General features: G+C 44.4%; 1 pseudogene; it reads right to left on the reverse strand.

Annotated features, from left to right (window-relative positions):
- Window positions 1-2,442: 2,442 nt before the first annotated feature.
- Window positions 2,443-3,011, reverse strand: LOC114208896 (small ribosomal subunit protein eS10 pseudogene; annotated as a pseudogene).
- Between the last annotated feature and the right edge of the window lie 8,127 nt (window positions 3,012-11,138).

An 11,138-nucleotide genomic window follows, 5' to 3' on the forward strand; every position in this document is an offset into this window, starting at 1 on the left:
CCAATGCTGCTTCCTCTCTCTCCATTCCATGGGCGTTGACCCCCCAGCACACACTGGAATCAATGCCTTGTGTGCTAATTTCCACCCAGGGTCTGTTTCTCGAGGAAACTGACCAGCCACACTCACCGTGGAGGTATCAGCCCAGTATCACCTCCTCACGGGCCTGACCATGCAACCTAAGGTCGTATCCCACTGCTGAATGAGTGAAGACAAGCACTCAAGAAGCATAATGGGGTGCCATGTGACTGTAGTAAACATTGTGGGGAGGTGCAAAGCAACGGGTGCAGTTAGAGATCACGGAAGGGGGACATTAGGGAGGCCAGATAGGTTAGGGAAGCTTCGCAGAGGGCTTGGATTTCCCATGGTCCTGATGAATCCAGGGTTGACATATCAAGATTCTGGACTCTTTCTTTCTCTCCTCCGGCTAGAAGTTGGAGGAGCAGGATTTCAATCCTGTCTTTCAATAGGGGTGATGGATGGCCACTTGGATGGCACTGGTCCCTGACTGATCCGTTAATGGGAGACCATGTAAAGGGCATCTCAATGGTGACATCACATCTTTCCCTTGCCTCTTAGGGGAACTGATTAAAAAAGAATGGATGAAAGCCTTTTTTGCATATTGGAATCAAAGTGCTATGATAATGTAAGCAAAGCAGGTTTCTGCATGGGCGAAAAACCCAGCTGCCTCTGCCTTCCCCCAGCAAATGCTGTTCAAATGCTAATCCTAAACTCAATTCCTCTCTCATGCAGCATACTTCCTGGCCACTTCTCTGTAGCATTAATTAGTGCATACTGAGAAAAGCAAGCTCATTTCAGCCCCAGCCAGCAAAACAATTAAAAGAAGGGCACACCAACCGTGAGGAACATTTCATGCAATTCCACTCTACCGATAAACTAGTGGGTTATTTTCTTTCTTTCTTTCTTTTCTTTCTTTTCTTTCTTTCTTTCTTTCTTTCTTTCTTTCTTTCTTTCTTTCTTTCTTTCTTTCTTTCTTTCTTTCTTTCTTTCATTCTTTCGTTCTTTCGTTCTTTCGTTCTTTCGTTCTTTCGTTCTTTTCTTTCTTTCTTTCTTTCTTTCTTTTTCTTTCTTTCTTTCTTTTCTTTCTTTCTTTTTCTTTCTTTCTTTTTCTTTCTTTCTCCCTCCCTTCCTCCCTCCCTCCCTTCCTTTCTTTCTTTCTCTTTTTCTTTCTCTCTTTCTTTCAATTTACTAAGCATTATTGTAGAGGGCTCATTTCCATAATCTGGCACTGAACGTGCAGAAAATGCACAGGGATCCACTCTAGATTTAATGTGCAGCTTTTGTGCCCCACCCAACCCTCCAGCCCTGACACCCCGGGACTTTCGAGGATGTGGGAGCTGGGTTCAATCAGGTCTCACGTAGACGACAAAAACCGCACTGGGGCACCAGAAATGGCTCACTGGGCATCCACGAGCATTCCTGTTTCCATTCAGTGGGTCTGGACTGCAGTATACACGGCTGTCTGCTAAACCTGTCTACTTGCTTTAACCAGACAAAAGGAGAAGCCTCCATCCCAGCTGCTGGAGCAGCTGCAGCAGGAGGGAGGCCCCCTCACCCTCTGCAGCAGCCCACGTGGTGGTGCTCAGCTCAGAAGTGCTTCCAAATCATTGCTGGCAGAGCTGACCACCTGGACCACGGGGCCAAGGAACGCATTATCTCTCATATGCGCTAAAGCCAATGAATTACTAATAACATGGCTGGACTTCTGCTCTCAAAGTGTTTTCTCCAGCACTCCGAGCCCTAACCACAGTGTAAAAGCCCCAGGAACTCCATTTTTCCAAATAACATTTCCTCTCCACAAATTAAAACTACTTAGCATGTGTTCTGGCAGAGTCTGTCCAGTCTGCCGCTAAGGTATGTAAGCGTGGTCCTGCCCTGAGGTCTCACTTCTCAAACCCGTCAGCCACCAGGCCCAGAACTGAAACCTGGAAGAGACCGAGGTCCAGGGGACACTGATTTGCACGTCTCTGATTGCTAGTGAGCCTGAGGAAACATCTTTTCACATATGAATTGCCATTCGTCTCCTTCTTTTGCGGAGTAAGCCCTAAGGTTTTACAAAAGAACCAGAACATACTCTGTTCAATAGGGTATCTACGTTTTCTGAAGTACGGATAAAAGGCAAAAACTGAGCTAAAGTTGTTGACGCCATTGGATCCTTACAACAGGCATTGTACAAATTTGGTGACTCATTACAGAAGTCTTGCTCCAAAGGTTGTATGGATACTGATGAATTCTAATTTGAACAGAAGATAAATTTGTAGAGAGCTCTTCCTTCAGGCAAATCTGATCTAGAATATGAAAATCCAGATTGAGACAGATCATCAGAGATGATTATTTGCTTTACAAATGGTTCACCATAAGGTTCCCTTATATAGTCAGCACCCCCCACACACGTGTATTTAAACCAGAATCCCCCCCTTTTATTTTTAAATTTTTTTCTGGCTACAAATTTATTCAACACAAAACATCTCCAACTTTACTGAGGTGGCTGACCACGTCCGCGACCAAATCCGCCTCTAAACTGGAACTCAGTTGCTGACCCAGCCCCAGCCTCAGCTTTCTTGTCGGCACCAGGGGGCACAGCGCTTCGTCTGTAGGTGTCTCTGTCAGCTTCCCCTCGTGTGAGTCTTGCAGGTCGCTCTCCCTCCAGACCTTTGGGCCGTGGTCGGCCAGTCTCAGGGCGGCTGCGGCGCAGAGTAGCAGGCACAATCTCGGGGGGCAGGTGGAGGTAATCACGGAGATACTGGATGCCCTCGTTGGTAAGGAACCAGTAGAAATGTCTCCAGGCAAACTGTTCCTTTACGTACCCTCGTGATTTGAGAGACTGCATGGCCTTCATGACGTGAAGGTTGGGCACATTCTTGTCTGCCAGCTCAGGATGTTTGGGCATGTGGACATCCTTCTTGGCCACCATCACTCCCTCCTTGAAAAGGAGTTCATAAATGGCAATTCGGTTCTTCTTGGGCATCAACATCTCAGCAGCTTCTACGTCCGGGGCCGGAGCTGGAAAGCCCAGAATCCCCTTTTATAACGCACAGTGTTAATGTATCTGATATACCTGACACATAAAGAAAGGTAGGTTTCCCAAAATACATGTTGTTCTTACAAAGGAAGCTCTTGCATTTTTAAAGATGCCTGTTGAGATGGGAAATGGTACAAGGTGTATTTTCTCCACTTTTCTCTCCCCTTCCAAGCAAAAAAGGCAATTGACAAAGGGTTAATGTTCTGCCTTCTGGTAAGCACAAGATTATTGCTGGGACCAACCGGGGCACGACACAGCCTGCTTCCCGGCACAGCTGGTACCCCGCCCTCGGATTCTTCTGGAAGACAACCAGTGACAGTCCTGGGTAACGATGATCTGATCGGCTACTCTTCTCGCCATAGTTCTTCGACCGCAGCGAGCTGCCCCCCAGGTCCAGGCTCACGCCCAGGGCGTCATAAGGGGTAGAATGGAGAAACCACCTGGACCTGAGTCCCAGTGGTAGATGTGTCCTCCACGGCCCTCCCTGTTATCCACAGACAGGTTTCTCGGTTGTTTTCTGCCTCCTGGTGCCACCGTTTCCAGAATGCTGCCTCACAGACCTCTTTGCTGGGCTCTCCCTTTCCCTGGAGAGTAGCCACTTCATCGTGGAAACGGAAAGCCTCAGCCACGAAGCTGGTCACCGAGACTACTTCAGATGCTGGTACCTCAAGTTGGACAGGCTCCCTGTCACCAGTGAGAAGGTCTCTGGGCAGCTTTGACCCCTTCTGTATCTACTCCATTCCCCTGAAACTAAGCAGCTTTGGTTCTCCAGGACCCAGAGGTAGGGTAATTTCCAGAATTTTTCAGATCATGAAATAAGGAATTCTCTCATTTGAAAGTTACATATAGAATAGGCTTCTCCCCTGATCTTCTAAGAGTTGGTTTAAAAATGTCCTTTTCGGGGACGAGTTTTTCTATTGCTTGAAAAATGTTTATTAATTCCTTTAATCATTTTCTGTATTTTTGTTCATCTTCACAATTCAAAACGGATTCTTTAATATCCCCAGTGAGAAGTATGGGTTCAAATTAATTTTTCTATTACTGATATTTAACCACACAGATACCACTATCATAAGAACAATAATTCTATTACTTGTTTTGATTTCTTACATATTAAATTTTGTACATAAATTAGAACTATTCCATTTCTCTTTGGTTCTGTTAGTTTATGTTTTAGAGCAAATCTCTAAAATATCATTTTGACTACTTGAGTATTATAAAAAGATCGATTTTCAGAAAAAGCTAGTTGTCTCTCACTATTCTTTTTATAAGTATTCCTTTTATTTTCCCAAATGAATTTTGGGCTTATTATATTAAGGTCTGTAAAGTATGCAATTAGAATTTTAATGAGAATAGTGCTAAAACTCTGGTTTAGAATTAGAGAGAATTGCTATATTACCATATTTCCTTTCTTTTTTAAGGAACATGGTATTTTGCTCCAGTGGAATTAGATTCTCAACTATTTTATATTTTAGCTTGCCTTTATGAAAATTATACTATTTTATGTTCTTTTTACATATAGTACTGAAACTTGAAGATGACTCTCATAACCAGACATTTTATTGAACTTTTAAAGAGTCTTTACTAAAAATGTTTGTGTTTACTTCTTTGGGTTTGTTAGGAATCCATTTTTGCCAGTTGGAAATAATCTTTTTCTTTGTTTTTCTGGAATTTTAAACTCAGGCCCTTCTTACCAGGCCCTGGTAACATGGGGAACAAAGGAAAAAGAAAAAATTAAATTTTCTTACGGCCTACAGCCCTTGAAGCAGGCGGAGTGACACTCCTCTAGGAACTCAGTGGCCTGGAAGTTGACACTTGGCTGAGGGCAAAAGGCAATCTTAGCCCCACCCCCTGTAGGTCTTCTTTAACATATAAAAATTCCTTTGGAAAGTTTATCTCTACCGCCAAGATACATATTAGCAGTCATCCCCCGAGCATATGACCCACCGATACACATCTGAAGGGTCTCATGACTAAGGTTTTATTAGACAGTAATAAACTACCTTTTCCTAACAATAGCGAGTCCCCTCAAGGTCCTGGAAATCTTGCTTCCAAAATTCCTTAGAGACCTACGCTATCCCTAACCCCCTCCCGACTTGCAAGTATGTAATGGGCCCCTCCTCACGACCCCCGTGCGGCTCTTTTCTGCCCACGGGTCCTGTCCCCCGGCTTTTAATAAAACCACCTTTTTGCACCAGAGACGTCTCAAGAATTCTTTCTTGGCCGGGGCGCCGAACCCCAACAATTTCTACATCACCAGGACTTTAGCCACCTACCACGAGCAGTGGAAAAGATGAAGCATTATGCTAAGGACTGATTATCTAGAGATAATAGGATCCTGAAGGACAAAGTGACGCAGAAGTCAAAGGAAGAAACAATTTCAAGGTGAGGGGATTCGACTCAGGAATTCCACTTCTCATAATCTCCCTTAAAGAAATAATAAAACATATGGACAAATCTTGATATGTGAGAATGTTTGGAGTATTACTTACCAAAGTCAAAATTTGGGAGAAACCTAAATGAACTGCAATTAGGAAGTTGCTAAATAAATTATGGATTCCCTGTAATGGAATAGTTTGTGAGCATTAAAACATAATGCAAGGAGTATTTGACCACTTACAAAAATGGTCATGAGTTATTTACTGAAAAAGCAAGAGATGAACTATATATAATGCAAACTACAAATGCAAATATGTATGCACAGAAGAAAGAATGGAAGGATGTGTTACTTGTGCTTATCTCCAGATTGTGGCATTATGAGTCATTTTCATCCTTCTATTTTCTACAATGAGCATGTGCTACTTTGTGATTAAAAAGAACACTGCTACGGGCTGAAGGCATGGGCCCCCACCCCCACCCCAATTCATATGTTAAAGTCTAACTTCCAAGGTACTGGAGGCCTTTACCAGAAAATGAGGTCTAGAAGGTGGACTCCTTCTGAATAGGATGAGCACCCTTGTAAGAAAGTTCGGGAGAGTGAGGATCTTTTTCTCTCCGCCGTGTAACGACACAGGGGCAGGGCAGCTGTCTGCAAGCCAAGGAGCAGACCCTCGCCAGACACTGGATCTTGGGCTTCCCAGCCTCCAGAACTTGAGAAAAAATGTTGTTGAAGCCACTCCGTTTAGCTGTATTTGTTACAGCAGCCTGAGGAAATTAAGACAAACACCATATTATTTATTATTAATACGAAAAGTAGAAGTATGAATGAAGAGAAGCAGGAACAGTCTGGGCCAAGTAGCCAAGAGAAAATAGACCACAGGATTTGTCCATTGGAGTTAAGTGACCAGCTTTTGGGTTAAGTGTTAGGCACATGGAGGTGAAAACGCTATGCCTTTGATTAGGTACCTGGATTCTGAAGCGAGCAGTCCTTCACGGTAGCTGAAAACCCACTGGACCTGCCATAGGGAATTTTCTTCTGGGGGGATGGGGTGGGTGTGGTAGCTTAAAGATGGCTGCAAATTCTTTGCTACTCCCACGGAGAGATGGCATTTACTTCATCCCTCCTTGAATCTGGGTTGGCCACAGTGACTTCCTTCATCAGTAGAATGCAGTGGAAGTGATGTTCTGGAAACCTCAAGGCTAAGATCATAAGATTTACTTTCTACCTGGCCTCTTCAAATACTCTTTGTGGGAGCCCTGAATGCTGAGTAAGAAATTCAAGTAACCTGAGGCCCCTATAGCAGAGAGATCTCCTGTAGGCGCTCCAGTCGACAGTCCCAGCTGAGCCAAGCCGTCCTTAACCAAGGCAACATACCAGCAGGAGAAGCCATCTTGGACACCTCCCAACCCTGCCCCAGACCAGCCCATCCAGCAACTTTGAAATGACTTCTACAGGTGATTGGTGAAATGCAAGAATCACCAGCCACGCCCTGCCCGACTTCCTGACCCACATAATTGGGAAATACAATAAAGTGCTTGCTGTTTTAAGCCAGTACATTTTGGATTAGTTTTCTGTGCAACAATAGATAACTAGAACAGTGGAGTATCTGTTTTTACATGAGCTGCTCTTTATGGGAGTACGAAAGTAGATGGCCTTCCCTTCTCGGTGAGTTTCCCTTTGGCATTCCTAGGATTCACGGAGGCCTCTGGGAGGTACCTGGGCTCCCAGACTGGGAAATTCCAGTAAGAACAATTCTAATTTTCACTGGCCTCAGCCTCTTAAATCACCCTGAAAAAGCTCTCCCAGGAAAACTTCTCTGCCTTTCTTCCTCAGTGACCATCTGCTAACTGCTTTAATTGAGCTATAATATTAACCACAGGCATGGGCGCCTGGGTGGCTCAGTCGGTTAAGCGACTGCCTTCAGCTCAGGTCATGATCCTGGAGTCCCGGGATCGAGTCCCGCATCGGGCTCCCCGCTCAGCGGGGAGTCTGCTTCTCCCTCCAACCTGTCATGTGCTCTCTCTGTCTCTCATTCTCGCTCTCTCAAATAAATACATTAAAAAAAAAATATTAATCACAGGCATTTGAACCGGGGCAGGAAGATGCTCTGAAGAGGAAGGGCCAGATGAAAATGCAGGAGAGATTTGGGGACTGCAAGCCAGGAGGGCGCTGGGTCACCAGTGGGATGGAATAAGTGCTCTCATTGTCCCCACTGTAGAGGCCATCTGTCTCCTTTCAGGGGTATGTGGTGCCGCGGTCCTAGTCCAGGAGCTGTGTGAGCTGAGCTGGTCCCCAGTGGTCATCTAATCCCACCCCCTCACTTTACAAAAGAGGAAACTGGTCTCAGATGTGTGGGGTGTTCTCAATCATGCTGTTTGCAGCAGAGAAGTAGCAAAAACCCCAGGCTCCTGACTCCAGGCCCACCTTCGTGCATGTGCGTGTGTGCGTGTGCATGTGCACGCCTTCAGGTACTCTTGCACAGTGTCAGTATATGATGAGGAAGCAGAGGGAAGGACAGAAAATCTTGATTTTTAGCATGTAATCAGCAGGTTCGTTCACCTGCTGGCTCATGAACCCTCCACCAACAATGAGTGCTGGAAGTTTCTCCCTCATAAGCACTATCAGTAAGACAGTGACTTAGGGGACAAGTGTCAGTAGGGCCTGAGTGGAACTGAGTCCTACAGGAAAGGGTGGGAAAGAAGTCCCCCCCCCCCAAAAAAAGAACACGGGCAGGGGGAGCACCAGCCCCTGAGCTGGCTGGCCCTCACCCTGATCTCGCGGATCATTCTAAGGTGTTTGGAACTGCTGTCGCGATACTGTGTTTGCTGGGAACATGCTCTCCGAACACTCTTGCTCTGGGTACGTGCCTTTTGTCAACCATATGTTGTTTGCTCTTTTCAGCAATGAAGTATGAATGTGCAGTTCTTTGTGTGAATAACAAAAGAGTTACACGAGGAAGGATTCAATAGATGATAGTTACAACCAGGCTAATTTTCTTAAACCATTGCAAGAATTCCCTTTTGGAAACTACATTCTCCTGGCTATTTATCTTTACAAAGCTTGTCAGGCATTTTCAGTTTTTGTTCACCTTAATTCCATTGCTCAGGCCAGACAGAAATGAGCAAACGCTTGATTCTTCCAGTCTTTCAAATTCTCTGACCTTTTAGATGGAGCGGGGAGGGGCTGAATTTTTATCTACACGGTCTATCTCCAAGGGCTGTGTGTTTATTCAGATGCTCAGCGCGCCCCCAGGTTGAGCTCTGAGATGGTTCATGCACCCCGCTCCTAAAAATTAAATGATTCTGAGCTAATATAATCATTTCAAACAAAAATAAAACACAAAGGGTGTAGAAACTGGATGAATTCTGCTCCACCCCATCCCTCCCCTCCTCCGCACGTGGTTTACATGGTTAAACGATGGGTTTGTTCTATTCAGACCTTGAGTTTGTTTTGTGGCACTGGCATTTTTGTTTCATTTTCCAGATGACATCTGTCTCGTACAAAATCTCAGCCAGTTCCCGCATTACCTGCGCGAAGGCGACCACGCCGAGTGCCCTCAGAGGCCCGTAAATTAATTCTGAAAACACCAACACAGCTCTCTGGGGCTTCCCGTGGGGGATGCATGCTCTTGGAAATAAGTCCATGTGAAAAGAATAAAATAAAGAGTTTGGAGTTGTGTAAGGCAATGGTCTTAGCTAAATTTAATGCAAAGGAAGAGGCGGTTGAAATAAAGGCTCTGAGATTATTCCTGCCTTCCTCGTTTCTTGAGTCTCTCCATCGTGCAGAGAAGTTATTTCTTACCAAGCCCTGTGAGATGTCACTGTTGGAGTAAGTTGATAAAACCAAAGTGAAAGCGATGTTCTTGCTAATTATCATTTCATAGCAGCACCTAGATGCACCTGTGGGCTAAGGCGACTCTGCTCGATCCCACAAACACTCAAAGCAAATTGATCACGATCCAGGTAGAAGTCAGTATTGTCAAAACAACAAGTTAAAACATCAAGTCTAAGAATTCTCTAGGCTACAAGATATACAGTTGGCATCTCCTTCTGGGGAAAAAATGTGATATGACATTTGTGCGACTATTTTAAAATATAGTCAAGGATTTCAGAACCCAACATTTGGGAGGAATGACTGAGTCTTAGAAATGGTCTCTGCAGTGATAGGAAGCTAGCTAGAGAGCCAAGGGATGCTGAGGCCCAGGCCAACCCAGAGAAGGGTACCATGCAGAGCCAAGACATGCTCATGGCTCTCTCCAAAGTATCTTAACATTGGCATTGGACTACTGGTCTAAAGGCAGGTGCCTATAAATATTAGGCATGATTGACACTGAGGGGGACTCTGGACAGAACTTGAACCTCCTGGAGGGGGCGTGGTCAATATAGGCTAGAGGTGGGTGACAAGCAGAGGTAGACTGGTAAATATTTCACAACCAGCTCTGTGGAAAAGTATATGTGTGTTTGATAAATTTTACTCACATAAGGGGATGTGTAGCACACAGTTTATAAATAATACTAATATACACAGTACTCTTTATTACAAATTCCATATAGCCATTTGATGCTTACAGAAAATATTCTTATTTTTGTCAAATTCTCATAACCATAGTCCACCTCTGGTTGTAAATCAACACCACTGGGTAGGTGCAGTTGCATCCCAAACCCCTATTCTTCCAATAAACTTGTTGTCATTACTTCTGATAGGTGATCGACTGTTAAACTATCCCTCAGCCTTGTAACATTGTGTTAATTACACCAAAACCTCTTTCAGCTTCACTACCACATCACTGTCATTTTGGGCTTTTAGGTATCAGAATCCAAAAAACAATTATATGTCACACCAATAAAAGTTACAATACCACTTGAGGGGTAATATAAAACCTTCTGTCAATGGTGTCTTCATATAATTTTAGAAATAAAATTAGTTTTCAGCTAAAACGCTCACCTTATTTTTCAGTTTATACTTCCACATCAGTGTGATTTGGGACTTCATCCCTTCATCATGGCATAAGCGACTTCTTTGCTGCATCAGGTAAGGGTTTCCAATACGGGAAGAATATTTCCTTAATATTTTTATGCTATCCATGATGTAACAGCTACAGACAGGATGCACTTTTCAATGTAATCCTGTTATTAACATTTACTCTATCTAGTGGAAGCAGGTTTCGAGCTACCAGTGTGACATCGCTGGGCTTTGCATTGAAAAGAGATGGGCTGGGGTGCCTGGGTGGCTCAGTCGTTAAGGGTCTGCCTTCAGCTCGGGTCATGGTCCCAGGGTCCTGTGATTGAGCCCCACATCGGGCTCCCTGCTCAGTGGGGAGCCTGCTTCTCCCTCTCCCACTCCCCCTGCTTGTGTTCCCTCTCTCTGTGTGTGTCTCTCTCTGTCAAATAAATAAATTAAATTAAAAAAAAAAGAGATGGGTAGTAGCATGCCGTTATATATTATTTGCACCACACAGACTCAACAGATGTAAATAAAAGTAAAATGGTGTAAGATAACCAAGTGGTAAGTTTCAGGTATTTATCACCTTTGCATTTAGCAGTATTTAGTGGTAAGTTTATATCATTTAATTTTTTTACTAATAACTCTATTTAACAATTGGCTCTCAGAATTCCTGAGCATGTAGCCACCAGCACTCCCCAGCTTGTATAATCCAGCTCCAATGTAGCACTGGTGGGGGCCTAGATGGTGGAGAAGAGAGGGGAAGGGAAGCAGCAG

This window comes from Eumetopias jubatus, unplaced genomic scaffold (assembly GCF_037043125.1).
Source record: "Eumetopias jubatus isolate StellerSeaLion01/CBP00866 unplaced genomic scaffold, mEumJub1_p1.0 scaffold_16, whole genome shotgun sequence".
Classification (NCBI taxonomy): Eukaryota; Metazoa; Chordata; class Mammalia; order Carnivora; family Otariidae; genus Eumetopias; species Eumetopias jubatus.